The sequence below is a fragment of the Mercenaria mercenaria genome, chromosome 15 (genome assembly GCF_021730395.1).
Source record: "Mercenaria mercenaria strain notata chromosome 15, MADL_Memer_1, whole genome shotgun sequence".
Classification (NCBI taxonomy): Eukaryota; Metazoa; Mollusca; class Bivalvia; order Venerida; family Veneridae; genus Mercenaria; species Mercenaria mercenaria.
The window spans coordinates 14,936,497-14,953,481 of record NC_069375.1 but is presented as its reverse complement, the minus strand read 5'-3'; positions in this window follow the sequence as shown (position 1 = coordinate 14,953,481).

The following is a 16,985-nucleotide window of genomic DNA, read 5'->3' as shown; positions in this document are numbered from 1 at the left end:
CAAATTACAGATCCAGATTTTAAAGGAAACTATCTTAAATAACCTTGGATTTCAGAGGGAGCAAGTGGTTGAGAGTTAGAGAAGTAGCTGAAAGGTGATCATGTTTTTTTTTCTACGGTAAGAGGGCAACAATTAACTACAGCTGCTGCCTCATATATAAGAATGTCCTTAATCTCTCATCATCCAGTTGCAAACCACGACTTTCCAGCAGATACATCAGTACCGAACGGGTTGACCTCACGGTTCCCAAACGCTGCCCATGGCTGGATGCAGGTACATTCATTTTAAATAGAAAGTAATCACAATTTTGTGAAAGAAAAAACTGATATCTTCTCATTATCTAAATGGCAGAATATTATTAGCTTGATTCAACCCATTCTCAGCACCAACGAAGTTGGTTCCTCTATCAGATCTAAATTGTTGAATAGGACAACGAAAATGAAATAAAACGGCGCAGCTATCCGGCGAAAGAATAAGTCTCTAATGAGTTTGCCGTTTCGACATGAATCGCTCAACACCCCAAGCAAGTACACAAAACACAATATCTCTTCCCCTGTACTAAAATAGGACCTGTTTTACAGTTGTAAAACGTCTTTTAAAGACCTGTATTTAGATATTACAGCTGTAAAAGACCTGTTAATGGAAAATGACCAGAAATACAGTTGCAATTTACTGGTGTAAAATATGCAGGTCTGAAAAATACAGCTGTAAAATACAATTGAAAGTTACAGCTGTAAAATGGTCATGTCTCAAAATTACAGGTGTAACTTCTTTGGAGGGAAACATGAGTATTGTCACCCATATTGAATGCATTTTGGCGGGATATAACTGTAATTCACAGAGACACCACGTCTTCTAAAATATTGGAATTTTAACTGTTATGGAGTAAGTGCACATGTTTAATGATCTAATATAGTTGTAACAGGACATATATAAGTACATACATTAACTATTTACTCTATATATTTGAGGCTGATAAGTTAAAAAGAAATGACTACAAGATTGTCATATGTTTTTATGACAACGAAAGCTTTATAAACAAGATCTGATGCGTAATTTCTACTTTGTATCCTATTCTTGAATTAATTTTGCAATTGCTTTGTACTGTACACATATTTATTTCATACCGTTCTTTACTAACTAGATCATTTATTTTGCATTTTTTTGTAGTAATTGCTAACCTTTCTAGAGAAATACAATTCGTCCTACCTGATTTCGTCCCTTGAGATAAAGCCTTCTTTTTCAACACCTGTAATATTTCTACAGCTGTAACTTTCAGGGAAATTCACAGCTGTAACTTTTTCATTTTTACAGCTGTAAGTCTTTCTACAACCGTGCCTCATTTGCATCATTCGAACTTTATTATAGTCGTTTTACTGCTGTAAATTGAATTATACAGCTGTAAAATCAATGTTGTTATATAAAAGCTACAGGTGTAAATTTGAAATCATCATGACTGTTATTTAGAACAAAATTACAGGTCTTTTACATGTATAAAATTTCATACAGGCTGAATGCCTTGCGGCCTTCTTCAATAATGAAAGGTCCAAAAAGGTCAACAGCGCAATAACTAAACGGTGGGACCGCCTCTAACCGATCATCCGGTAAATTTGCCATTTGTTTGGTCTTGAGTAATTGCGCTCAGCCTCTGCAAATACGACATGCTGAAATAATAGTAGAAACGACACTACTGCAACCAATTATCCAAAATCCATTTTGACGTATTCCATTTATTGACAAGCCACGTCCTTGGTGAAAACACCGTTCATGTAAATGTCGGAAAATTAGTTCCGTTAATTGCCCTCTTCTAGGTAGCAACATTGGATGTTTGAAAGACCTAGATTCCTTTGTATTTTGAATCCGACCACCTACTCTTGAGGGAACATTAGCAACACTGTGCAACCCCAATTGCTCAATTTCGTCCTTAAAATTAGCTGATTGAACAGCCTTGCAAATAACTAGTTCTGACTCTTGTAATTTATGAAGACTGAATGGCGGTAACGAAGAGACATACTTTGTAATGTTATCATGACGTGCATTTTGGCGCAGTTTAGTTTTCTGTCGCAAACAAAGTGCATTAGCGAAACAGCTGGTTTGCTCTTGTATGAATAACAAGGAAACTTTGTTTTTTCTTAACCTCAATGTCATTCTAATTAAGTTTCGTTAAGTCAATTGCAAATTTGATTCCCACAGAAAAGATGAACCATCAAACCAAAGTTTGTTACCAATTAGCTCATTGGCAGATCCCACTAGACACAATATCCCCAGGATTTTCTTCTGTTACAAGGTAATGCCACTGAGATGGCTCAGAATGGTTTCTAATTTGCTGAACCCTATTTGCAACAAAAAATGTGGAACCGGCGAGCTACATTACCGATGTAGCAAATAACAATCTCACTCTGCGTCCAAAATATGTTCTTCACATTCCCGTACTTTATCTCTTGTTGTAACAAATTCCCTGTATTTACTGAAAGCGTAGTGGCAACCAGTTCCAGCCTCGATATTGTTAAGGGCTTAAGAGGTATTACTCTTGATATTCCCATTAACCAGGAGCGATGAGCCTTATTCTCAGAACTACAGTACAGCCAGCGCTCAACCTTCATTTAAACATCCATCGCCGCAATTCAATTCAACGTGTCCGTATTGACCCCCGCAACGGGTGCTCATACCGAATATTTCAGGTGGTTCCCGAAGGCAGCGTACACCGCGCGTTGCGATGGACATACTCCATGGATCCTGGAAGTCGGCACCGAGGCACCCTGGTGTCTATTTAATTCTTACGTTTTGAGAGAATTTTTTTTTTTATAATTTGTACGATTAAATGCACCAAATGTCTTTACTTACTATACTTATAAATATTTATAGATCTCGTCCACACTCTCGTAACGGTCAGTCGCGGCGGTGATCACATGTTTAGCATATATCATATTGTTTTACATTTTCTATAACGTTCAATTCAAGTTACTTTCTTTGTTTTCTTTTCAAGATTTTTTTCTATTTTCAGGTTATTTCCAAGCGTATAATATTTCGATCCCATTTTTCATTGATTGCAATGTTATTTGCGCGACTTCTAACAATTACGTTACAAATTACAAAGTTTTGAATGTGTTTACTAACATCTGTTTCTTACTCTGTTTTAATTAATACGGTACCTAATACGCTATTTTAATTCGCTTGTTTGTCAATTTTCAAATGCTGAGAAATTATTTTTCTTTATGATATTCAACGATTACTACTAATAAAAATGTAGTCAACTGTTCGTAATCTGTTTAATTATATAACAAATGTGTTATTTGTTAACAACCGTTGATGAGCAATAGGGTTACTAAAGTGACATTAATATGAATATTACATACCTGTTATGAAAAAAGTGTCATTTCTTCTTTTTCTTTTGTCTTACATATTTAAGAAATAATAAGTTCCCAAACGTGGTTTATCGTTGAATAACCCGAGTTTTGAGTTCTTATGCGTAAGAATATATCACTTTTTACAGATTTTATTCTACGATAATTCACACTTGGAAACTTTTTATTTCGATTCTAACACGACATACTAGTATCAAAAGTGTTAGAAATCAAAGCACTAAAGTGCTGAATGCGGCGGGCTTAAATAGAAGACAAGCTAGTGGAGAACTGAAATATAACGGACGATTATATCTTAATATCTCTCTTTCTCAAAACAGTGAGATTTTGAATTTTAATTATAATTTGCATCAGGAATATACACATATCATTCAATACATATTTTTCTCAGCGAATCACATTTGTACCGCGTGCCTGTCCAATATATCCATTATATATTCCGTATTTGACTAGACAAAAATTTTATTCTAATCTGCATGTTAGCAAAACGATAAAAGCCATTGACCGATGAAAGTATCCGCATGAATATCAACTTGATGCAATGTTACATACGTCTAAAAGATGAGTTCATGTCCGTTTAATTGTCTTTTTCCTTTTTTACCGAGAATAAAAGGCATTGAATAACAAGAAAATAATGGCCAATGGATGCTCACCAAAATAAGATTATTGCATATTAAAAGAAACAAGAGGACCATGATGTCCCTATATCACTCACCAGAGTTGATCTGACTTACTGACCTAGTTTTTGACCTCACATGATCACAAATGACCCAGTTTCAAACTTGACCTAGAAATTATCAAGATAAACATTCTAACCAAGTTTCAAGAGGATCGGCTACAACTGTGGCTTCTAGAGTTGTAACAAGCTTTTCTTTTGATTTGACCGGGTGACCTAGTTTTTGACCCCACATGACCCAGATTAGAACTTGACCTAGAAGTCATCAAGACAAACATGCTGACCAATTCTTATGAGTTTCAAATTTAAACTGTGAAAGTTAACAAGATTTTCCTTTGATCTGGCCTAATGACCTAGTTTTTTATTCTAACTGATCCAGTTTCAAACTTGACCTAGAGGTCATCTATACAAACATTCTGACCCAGATTCATAAAGATTGGATTACAACTGTGGCCTCAAGAGTGTTAACAAGCTTTTCTTTTGATTTGACCTTTTGACCTAGTTTTTAATCCTACATGATCAAGATTCAAACTTAACCTAGAAGACATCAAGACAAAACATTTAACCAATTCTCATGAATTTTCAACTTAAACTGTGGACTCTAGAGTGTTTACAAGATTTTCCTTTGATCTGGCCTACTGACCTAGTTTTAAACCATACATAATCCAGTTTCGAACCTGACCAAGAGATCTTCAAGACAAATATTCTGACAAAGTTTCATAAAGATTTGGTCACAATTGTGGCCTCTAGAGTGTTAAAAAGGCAAATGTTGACGGATGACGCATGTCGCACGGCGAACGCTGCCGGACAATGACTGGTCACAATAGCTTACCTTGAGCACTTCGTGCTCTGGTGAGTTAAAAAGTGGAATTCACTGACTGGGCACATATAGTTTTAAAAAATACTCATGTTGAATAATAAAAAACCTCATTGGAAGATCATCCCACCATAACATGAAGATAAAATGCGCACCACCTCTTGTTACCAAGAAATATCCTGACTAGAATGGCGTTATAGTTCATTAAAGTTGAACAATCAAAGGGCAGTAACTCAGTGATAATCATCAGACCGGAACATGAAGATAATATGCAACTTCTGATGAAGTTTCTATGGTATCCAGCCACTCAAGACAAAAAATGGTACTATAGTGTACTAAAGTTGAATAATAAAAGGGCAATAACTCAGTAAATCATCTGACTGGAACGCACATTTCCTCTTGGCAGTGAAGCTTCCTATATGAAGTTACTATAAATTCCAGCCAGTGGTTGCCGAGGAATACCCTGGACAAGAAATGGTACTATAGTAAACTAAGTTCAATAACCAAAGGGCAATAAGTCAGTGAAAAATCAATATCTGACTGGAACATGAAGAAATATGCACATTTCCTCTTAGGAGAAAATCTTCTGATAAAATATTGATGAATTCCAGGAAATAGAATTTTTGTATACTATGTTATGTAATCTCAGGACAATAACTTTGAAAAATCATCCGACCAGAATATGAAGATAATATGCGCGTCTGATATAGCGATCAAGAGATTTAAAGAAACAAAACTTTTTAGTTGATGAAAAATGGCTGTATTTTACTGGCACATATACTGTACCAATGCGCATGACCATCGGGAGGCGATGGTACGATGGTGAAAATGCGATGGTACGATGGTGATAACGCGATGACATCATCTTAGCACCCACTTATCAATTGATAAGCATCAGTAGCTTTGCGGAATAACGCTATTAGCTTATCGTGTTTTCTAATTTTTGTAGTGATTCTTAGTGAATGCTTTAAAACTTAATTACTGCCAAACTTTATGGTATGGACACACATTAGAATTTGGTGTTTTTATTGCTTTTTGGTACGGAAACTAGCCTGGGAATCCAGCCTGACAATTTCTAACATTTTTTTACTTGCACATTGACAGCCTGGGGAAACCTGTTTTCAGACTGCAGCGCCACCTGTATTACACCCGAAATATGCGGGTGTTTGATAAAGAACGATAACTTCTGAAAGTAATAATCCATGGCTAAAAATAGAAACGGAATTCTCACGGAAAAGACTTCCGAACGTTTCCGGACATTTCCGGGCCATAGACAAATTTCAGTTTATACCTCCCATAGTTTTTTCAGCAAGTTGTTCTTTAAGTATGTCAGTTTAAACATAAATTTGCGTCATAGCTGTCAAGATGTTATATTAATTCAGACCTAGTAATCTACGAAATTTCGACTGAACTCCTTCAGATTTCCCGTTGATAATATCAGAAACTCAATGAATTCCAATTAACACTAATTAGCGCAGATTAAGTGGCATCTTTAGGTATGATTTCCTGTGATAAAGCACAAAAATTATCAATGGCTTCCCAGGCTAATTGAATGCATATAGTACATTGTCTATTAATCCTGAAAGGATCGTTCAGTCACCTAACATAACAAGTTAAACCTACAACTATGAAGGTTTAAACAATATACAACTGATAAGCGCTTCCAGTCAGCTATAATGTCCATGTTGTAGAATAGGTCTAGAAATCTAGATCTACTGGTAACTTACTATAAATCATTCTCTTTCTACACAGGTATCTAGTATTGATAATAGAATTGTAATTAGGTATAACTAATTGAAAGCTTCTGCAAAGCTTCATAAATTAATGACTTTCCATATCCAGTGGGTCAAATCATTGGTCAAATTACTAATGTATCTCCATCATTTATTTTTTCTAACACATTCAACTTTTTGGGTTTAAGGATACTGAATTGTGTATTACTTTCATTTTTTGTTACAGAAATATCTAATGTTTTTGTAAATTCCATCTAGCAGCCCACAAAAAAAGGATCCAAAATAAATGGAAGCTCTGTCTGACGTTTACATCGATATATACACTCAGCCAATCAGCGATTGCTATCTTTCACTAATTTCATACCTGGCGCGTGATAGTTCTTGGGTTGTAACAATCGTTAATATGTAGTATTTAACGCGTGGAAGGTCTATCACAAAAACAAGATGGCGTCATAAACAACAATAATTAAAGAAGTCCGGTAATACCTATTAGAACAAAAAATATAATTCGCCTAGATTTTGCTCTTTATTCTTAGTAAAATGCATGAAGGTAGGATAATATACAAACTTCATCAAATGCATTTTTACGGTGTAATAACAATGAAAATGTGGACTATTTTGTCACAGTGTGTTGTTTGGTTTTGTCCAATGACATTCCGCGAAGTCAAATAGTTCTGTTCTTGAACTAGTTTGACGGGTTTATTACTGTATAAAACACGGTTACCATGCAAGATATAAATACTTTAAAAATCATCGCGCAGTTAACACTAACCCTTCTTCTCATTAAACTATCTGTTTTACAAGAATTATTACGCTTCAATTTGATGTGTTATTCGGATTGTCTTCAATTTTCGATCTTCCGCGTGATGACACACCTTGAAACTGTGAGTGTTAACTAAGAAGCAGAGGCCGCAGGCGGCCCGCCGCAAAAAATGGTAACTACTTTTTACGACCGTGCTACGCACCTGGATCGGATGACGTCATTGCATGCGAGTGATTTATTGCAGACTAACCCGAGATAGATTTTGCTCTACATGTATAGATTATTTGCTGGTCGTGTTAGAATACACAATAAACGATTCCATAAGTAAATGAAGGCAAGAAACTAAATATGATATATCATTAAAGTTTACATTAAACCTTCCTTTGATTTGTAATTAAAATGTTAAACAAAAACTCAATCCAAATGTTTTGAAACTGCAAAAATAAAAGAAAACAAGAGGGCCAAGATTGCCCTAGGTCGCTCACCTGAGAAATACACCATAACACACCGTAACAGTGTAAAAATGTTGGACCTAGTGATTTCATGGAAAAAAATATTCTGACCAATTATTATTAAAATTGGAGCAAAAATCTTGAGTATAAACAAGTATTTTCTTTGATTTGACCTAGTGACCTAGTTTTTGACCCCAGATGACCCATATTCGAATTTGACCTAAATTTCATCAAGCCTATCATTCTTACCAAATTTCATGAAGATCAATTGAAAAATACAGCCTCTATCGCAAACAAAATGTTTTTCTTTGATTTGACCTAGTGATCTAGTTTTTTACCCCAGACTACCCATATTCGAACTTCCCCTAGATTTCATCAAGGCAACCAATCTGACAAAATTTTATGAAAATCCAGTGTAAAATGCAGCCCCTATTGCATACACAAGGCTTTTCCTTGGTTTGACCTAGTGACCTAGTTTTTGAACCCAGATGACCCATATTCATATAACTTGACCTAGATTTCATCAAGGCTATCATTCTGACAAAATGTCATGGAGATTAGTTGAAAAATACAGCCTCTATCGCATACACGAGGTTTCTCTTTGATTTAACCTAGTGACCTACGTTTTTTACCTCACATGACCCATTTTCAAACTCGGCCTAGATTTCATCAAGGCATTCATTCTGACCAAAATTCATGAAGATTAATTTAAATATACACCCTCTATCACATACACAAGGTTTTTTTTTATTTGACCTAGTGACCTAATTTTTAATCCACGATAACCCATTTTCAAACTCGGCCTAGATTTCATCAAGATAATCATTCTGACCAAAAATCTTGAAGATTAATTGAAAAATACAGCCTCTATCGCATACACAAGGTTTTTCTTTGATTTGACCTAGTGACCTAGTTTTTGACCCCAGATAACCCATTTTCAAAACCGGCCTAGATTTTATCAAGATAATCATTCTGAATAAAATTCATGAAGACTAATTGAAAAATACAGCGTCTATCGCATACAAAATGGTTTTTCTAACCTAGTGACCTAGTTTTTGATCCCAGATGACCCATTTTCAAACTCGACCTAGATTTCATCAAGGCAAAGATTCTGACCAAATTTCATAAAGATCAGTTGAAAAATACAGCCTCTATTGCATACACAATCTAAATGTTGACAGACGATAGACAGACAGACGACAGACAGACGCCGGACATCGAGCGATCACAAAAACTCACCAGAGCTAAAAAAAATAAAAGACTCCATGAAGCGGTTCATGAGAAAAAGTCATTTAAAGGTATTTGTATTTTTAGCTGTTGAAACCCTGAAAAAGAGGCCAATCGACTCAATTTGAACAAATTTGGTAGAGTTCCTAACAATGATGCTACACACCAAGCTGGATGGAGACGCACCAAGCAGTTCATGAGACGAAGTCATTCAAAGATATTTATATTTTTAACTCAAGGTGCCAATTGCTCCAATTTGAACAATGTTTGGAGAAGACCTAACCAAAAACCAGACCAAATTTGATGAAGATCAATCAAACGTTCATCAGAAGAAGTTGATCACAATTATTTAAAGTTTTAGCTCCAATGGCCCCCAAAACCGGACCATTTGCCCTCGATCAAATAAATATGCATTATAATGATGATACCGGTACAGACCAAATATGATGAAAATCCATCAAGCAGTCTTCAACTTCTTGTTTTACACGCATAAAAAATCATGCTAAAAGGTAATAAGTAGTAGATATTACCTAGAAACATTCGAGAACAGTGAAAACGAAGTGATATATATTTACCACTTACACCCTTTTAGCATAAAATGTTGATTTCATTAGTTTAATAAAGTTGCAAAATTAGCGTTATGAATGCTTATAAGTTAATATAAACTTAAATAAAATGACCTGATGAATCGTTTAGGCTAGGTATCATTCATTTTACAAAAATTAACCCGAGATTTATTTATCTGAAGACGAACAGGAAGAATTGCGAATGAAAGAACAGTTGTAAGCAAAGTTGTCAGACAATGCCCTTTTATTGTTGAGTTAAGAATGATGCAATTGTTGGACGTTATGAAGAAATTCAAAATAACAATCCACTAAATCATGGAACATGTACATTGTATTTAGTTGTTGAGACGATGTACTTCGTACAAGTCTATACTAAAATATCTGTTCTGTTCTGTAACTCAAGTAAAGGTGACGAATTCCACTATCTATTAGAATGTCCAACACTTGTTGATGAAAGAACGACGTATATAAAATTATAGTTTCATAGATTTCCGAATATTTTACACTACAAACGGTGGACTACGAAAATGTCATAAATCTGAATTTCAATACTGTAGAATATAAAAAAAAGATTATGTATCTTTGTTAAAAAATATCACCCAGTGCTTCTGATAGTAATTATACGAAATGTTTGAAAACTGTTAGCATTTTTCTGTCTGATCGAAAAGTCATATTTATATTGTTCAATGCTACAAATTTGGTTAAAATTTGCGGACTTATCATTATATTTAAGTCATATTTGTATTGTGCACTGTTGCAAAAGTGCAACTCTCCCGCATGAACATAAACATAAACAATATCATAATTATGATTTCCATACATGTTTCAGAACTTCATACTAATATTATACCTGTTGATTGTCAATGCAAAAAGTTAAATATAGTATAGTATGTATTTTGCTTCATTATGTCATGTTATCATGAATTGAGAGAAATAAACGAATCGTATTGAATTGAATTGAAATGAATTGTTAAAATATTCCCTTATTCATTTTGTTAGGTCCTTTATCTTCATAACTAAATTCCAATCTTTTAAGTCTTTCTAGAGCCATAAAGCACTTAAAATCGATGATTATTTTGCTAATTTAGTTCAAAAATCTCTAACATAAGTAATCTGAGGACAGAGGCCTAATACCATTAATGTACGTCTGCCAGACACCTTAACTGAAAGCATCTCCGATTTTGTTTTCAACCAATCAGTTTCATGTACCATAATTTGCTCAAAAATAAGCACAGTTGCTATCTTTGGTTAGACTGTTGTTATGACTGTTCAAAAATGAATATAGAATTGGAACTTTTTACTTGAAGGTACAACGCTATGGAATCTGTGCTGACAAAAGTCACAATTTGAAAAGTTTAATGAATAGTAAATACTGTTAATGTATGAAAAAAAGATCTGATTCAAGTTAATGAACTAAGGTAGTTTAGTAACACAAGATGTATAACTAATTTGATTGTAATAGCTTTACAATGTGTATAAAATGAGTAATGTTACCTGATATTAGCTAAGTAGCAAACCTTTTACTAGATACGAGTATATTGTATACCTAGTGCGGGTATAAGCTATATCACGAGGTACATGTATAACTAATTTTAGAATGGTTTCTTGAGTTTTGATTTAAGTAACATAGCTTGAGTGTAGTTACCCAATACACCGAACTTTTTATATCATTTGGCATAAATGCATAGTACAATGAGACAAAATCATTTGTTTTGCGTCCAGTTTGTGACGTGTTCATCTACACATTGATATTTATTTAGCTTGGCATCAGTAGTATCAGTATTCAGCATCACAAGCTGATGTTTCATATGTACACAATTAGAAAATTATTGGTGCTTTTTCCACAAAATTACTTTAATCTTTTCACTGATTTTATCAACAGCATTGTTTAAGTGTCGTGTGGCGGCTGTAAACAGTCTTCCCGTACTCTTGGACACAGTATTGTTACATTTTGTGGTCCTTTTGGGATTATGTAATATATTCCTTTTAACTATAATATAATTCTTCCAGTTAAGCCAGAGGTCACCTTCCTTCAACAGACTCAGTCAAACCGAGTTTGCTAAGATGCTGCATGGTAGTGTTCTATGCTTCCAAAGGATCTTTTCACAGACTCTATTAATTTTGTTGTTCTATATTTAAAGAAGGTTACAGCAATTAAAAACTGCAAGTTTTCAGATATCAAGTCAAGTCCAAACAATTTGCATCATAACATATTGTATAATACTATTTTGCACAATATTGTATGTACATCATTGATAGATGTCAGATAATTAGATTGTGCTGCAATTGAAATATTTTTCTCATTTAAGTTACTATTCTTGAAAGTCAATCCTGTTTACCAGACAGACAAACAAACATTCTCGATTGTCTTCAGCTGGGTTAGGTATAGGTATGTGAAAACCCAATTGTTATAGAGATGTGGTCAACAAACTTTCTACGATTGTGGTCTAGGTAATTTTCAAACTGTATTTGGTAAAGTTATGAAACGTTTTATTAAAAAAGGTTTTGACACAACTGTTTTGAGACACATTACATGTTCAATGTTCAACCCTTTTACAGCTGGACGCTACACTTTCCTGACGGAACAGGCGAAAGACTTTATAATAGACAGTTTTTTTTAAATGCCACTGGCACTGTGCTATTTTGATATATGCCTCCTGGTCTCTTTCGTCGGGCACTTAAAGGCGATCTGTCTTCTGCTTAGAAATAGAGTTAATGCGTTTTTGGTTTTTAAGGATTGCTTTATAACTTACAAGAGTATTTTGTGTTTTACATGCCGTGCTTTCTATGGCGTGTGTTAAGGATTCACCTGGCAGGGATTATTACTTTTCTTTTATTTACACTGCCCTGTGTCTTTGAAACATAGCGGGGTAAGAGTGAGGGTAGTTGCGTACCATAAACCGGTTTAAGGTCCCGAGTGTCGGTTTTGCCACTGACCGTTCCGAATAGGTGCCCTAATGTGTTCCTTTATGTGCATTTGCATTGTATTTGTCTCTTTATGTGTGTTTGTCTATGTGTGTTAATACTGTGTTGTGGATTAAATATTGCGCTTTGGGGAGGCTCACCCAGTAAACACCTAACGTCGTAACGACGTTGGTTAGACGGTCTGTTTAGTTATAAAATTAACAGATATGATTTTGCTAGTATAGTTTAAAGATATTTATGCCTAAACATGCGGTTATATATAATAGTTCATTCGCACATCAATCATTAATATCAATTATGTTACAAAATCGCATGAGATTGTCTGTTTTCGGAGACGGATTTTTTTCCAAATCAAAACTGTTCAAGTAAAATAGAATTCTATACACATGTTTAAATTATTTTTAGGCTGGCGATATTCGCCAGACTATTATAACCATATATCTGTAATGTAATGGCCTATTCTTTTATTATTGTGGGCCTGTTACTTTATTATTATGACATGTTCATACTTAAATTATTATTTTATTCTAAAGAGAAGAAAGAAAGGAAATTGTAATGTAATGGCCAGTTAAGCTTTACTTTATTATTATGACATGTTCATACTTAAATTATTATTTTATTTTCAAGAGAAGAAAGAAAGGAAATTGTAATGTAATGGCCATTCAAGACATAGTTATAAAGTTATATAGAAACAGTTCAGTATTCTAAAATATTGCTTCTCCGAAATATTATACATGTATAATTGTATATTGCTATCCTAAGGTTAACAAAGTACAGTTCTTCTCTGTACCAGGCATACAGGTAGCCAACTGGACGCTGGCATGTTTCCATTATACATTGCAGATTCATGCAGATTCAGCAGTCCGCAGAATGTCGTATCACCATATTTGTAATAACGCTCGGACATGATAGCTAATTACCAACAATGCTCTTGGCTATATTTCCTATATAACTCTGATTAGCGGGAGAAAGCTCAGAACGGCACGGGGAACTGAATAGATTCGACTCTTTTAATTATTTGGGCTAAAACACCTTGGGTTAGCTATCATTGTCAGTGCGTCTCGCTTTTCCTTAAGAACTTGGGTTGAACTTTAAATAAAAACTGTTAGACTTTCAAAGTGTTGTTTACTATTCCTTTGTCACCGGAGTTTATTACGTGACAATTGTTTGGCGCCGTGACCTAGAATCTGTGAGACGGGAAGGACAGCTGATACAACGCATCTCAAAATACAAGGTGAGTGAACTGATTTTTGACACTGTAAGCTTATAAAATGTCAGATCAAAAAATTGGCAGAATTTTTCAGGCCTTGTCAGATCAGTTAGGAGCTGTTTCAGCAGTGATAGGTACCCAGGGGGTTGCCCAAGTAGTGCCCATTTTTGAAGGGAAAACACACGAATATAAATATTGGATAAAATGCATAGAAAAATATGCGCATTTAACTGGGTCAACGGATGAAAAAAAGAAAATGATTTGTTACCAAACCGCAAAGGGACCTGTGTCCGATTTCATTCAACGTTATATGAATGAAAACCCTGCTTGTACTTGGCCAGAATTAAAGGGCGAGTTACATTTACGATTTTCAGAAATACAAGACCACCATCATGCTTTTTATTTGCTGAGAAATTTAAAACAGGAACCAGGGGACAATGTGCAAATCTTTGCAGAAAAGTTACTCGAATTGGCGGAGACTGCATTTGAACAGGCTCCGGTACAAGGTCAAAACCAGCAAGCAAATTTAGCAGTTATTGAACGACAATTAATAAATTTTTTTATAGATGGGTTATTACACGACCAAATTAAGATTAAGGTAATGAGACAAAATCCCCGAACCCTACATAATGCTGTAACGGCGGCGATGACAGAACAAAACCTTAGGACACGATTCAATCTTAGGTTTCAAAACAACACCCCTCCCGCTGTACCCCACTATGATCGTCCAGAACCTATGGAAATCGATTATCTCAGTCCCGCTAAAAGATGTTCATATTGCAAAAAAGTAGGACATAATCATAAGGATTGTCGGACAAGAATTAGACAAGTAAACGCCGTGGCTTTGGGCCAAGATCGATCTGGGAGAAATCCAGATGATAAAGATAAGTGGAAGAAAACTATTGAATGCTGGCATTGTGGGAAATTAGGGCATATTAAGAAGGAATGTCGTAGTAGGTTTAATGCACCCCCTCCCACACACCCGAGTCAATACGCAAACAGGTCCGGGTACCAACAAGGTCAAAACAGGTACCAGCAACAAGGTTATGGGTACCAACAAGGTCAAAACAGGTACCAGCAACAAGGTTATGGGTACCAGCAACACGGTCAAAATAGGCATTTAAACCAACACGCTCCTACCATGTAGAAGTCGGTGGTCGGGGAAAAAACTATATGTCTACCTTTAACATAGCTATCGCAGGCAACCCAAATTCTTGTTTGATCAAAATCTATCATAATAAATATCGAGCGCTAGTTGATTCAGGCGCTGAAGTTTCATTAATCAGCCGTAGTGCGTACAGAGCTCTAAAACGAAAACCAAAACTTTTAAACAAAAAGGTTCATTTACAGTCTGTAAATGGGAACTCCTTACATGTAGAAGGATGTGTAAACTTACACTTCAAAATCGGGGGAACCGATATGAGACAAATGTTTTATGTTGTTTCAAACATGAATAGGAATGTCATTTTAGGCCGGGACTGGTTAAAGCAACACGGCGTCAGACTTTATTTTGATTTAGGTTGCCTAAAGGTAGGAAACAATTTTGTTAGCTTAGAAGAAGATAGACATATAGCCTCAATAGTAAGACTTCATAAGGACACTGTTCTTAAGCCTCAAACTATTAATTACTGTAATGGTAAACTCAAACAAAATCCAGGGATAGAAAATTTTCAAACATACGAACTACAAAGCATAGAAAATGGTTATCTTGGCACTGAACCAGGTATCGTGGTAGAAAATTCTATATTCACATTACAAAAACACAGAAGGTTTCCAGTTATCATTACAAACAGCACAAATAAAACCATAAAGCTAAAGCGGGATGCGTCATAGCTACCGTAGAACAAATCAACACAAATTGTATAGCTTCCGTGATTAATGGAAAGCAGCCAAAATCTCGACCTGGGGAATTGACACCATTACCTGAATCAGAGATTATCACACCGACAGAACATTTATCTTATGTCACTAATCTGATACACAATAATCGGGATGTGTTTGCCAATAATGACTCTGAACTGACACAGACAGATACCATATCTATGAAAATTCCTACAGCTGAACACATGCCAGTTAGGCAACGACCTTGCCGGGTACCGTTAAACAATAGACAAAAAATGAGTGAAGCGATTGATGGCATGTTAAGAGACAATATTATTCGGCCCTCTCATAGTCCCTATGCTAGCCCCGTTGTTTTGGTGGACAAGAAAAATGACAATAGTATGCGCTTCTGTGTCGATTTTAGAAAATTAAATAAAGTTATAATTCCTACATCTTATCCTTTACCGCATATTGATGATATATTGGCCAGTCTTGGCCGCTCAAAGTATTTCACTAGCTTAGATCTCAGGCAAGGTTACTGGCAGATACCTATTGCAGAACAGGACAAGGAAAAGACAGCTTTCACGACATACCGTGGTTTATTCGAATTTAATGTCATGGTTTTCGGATTAATTCATGCCCCAGGGGTTTTCCAAGATTTAATGTCACGGGTCATAGACGGCCTCAGTTCATTTGCAGTTGCATATTTAGACGATGTCCTTATATTCTCACCCACTTTAGAAGATCACAAAAAACACTTACAAATTGTATTCGATTGCCTTTGCAAACACAAACTTAAACTTAAACTTCGGAAGTGTCAGTTCTTACAACCCCAAACGAGCTATCTAGGCTTCATTATTGATCACAGGGGAATCAGGCCAAACCCAGACAAGGTCAAAGCCATCAAGTCCCTCCCAGTACCTAAGTGTGTTCGGGATGTTCGATCCTTTTTAGGAGCAACGTCTTTCTATAGGAGATTTGTACCTTCATTTTCACACATAGCTGAACCACTAATTACGTTAACAAAAAAGAATGTGACATTTAATTGGACTGAACATTGTCAAGTCAGTTTTGATACCTTGAAGGATAGCTTAGCAAAAATCCCTATGCTGGCTTATCCTGATATAAATAAGCCATATGTCTTATATGTGGATGCGAGTAACTCGCACATAGGTAGTTGCCTTGTTCAAAAGGTAGACAATCCTGACCCAAAGTTACCTGACAGTCAAAATGAGAGACCAATCTATTTCCTATCTCACAAGCTCAGTGACACACAAAGACGATGGGCGACAATTGAACAAGAGGCTTTTAGCATATATTATTCATTACAGAAGCTTGACCATTACTTACACAACGCAGAATTCGTAATAAAAACAGACCATAAACCATTAATAAATTTATTGCATAGCCCTATTCAAAATAAAAAAATACAG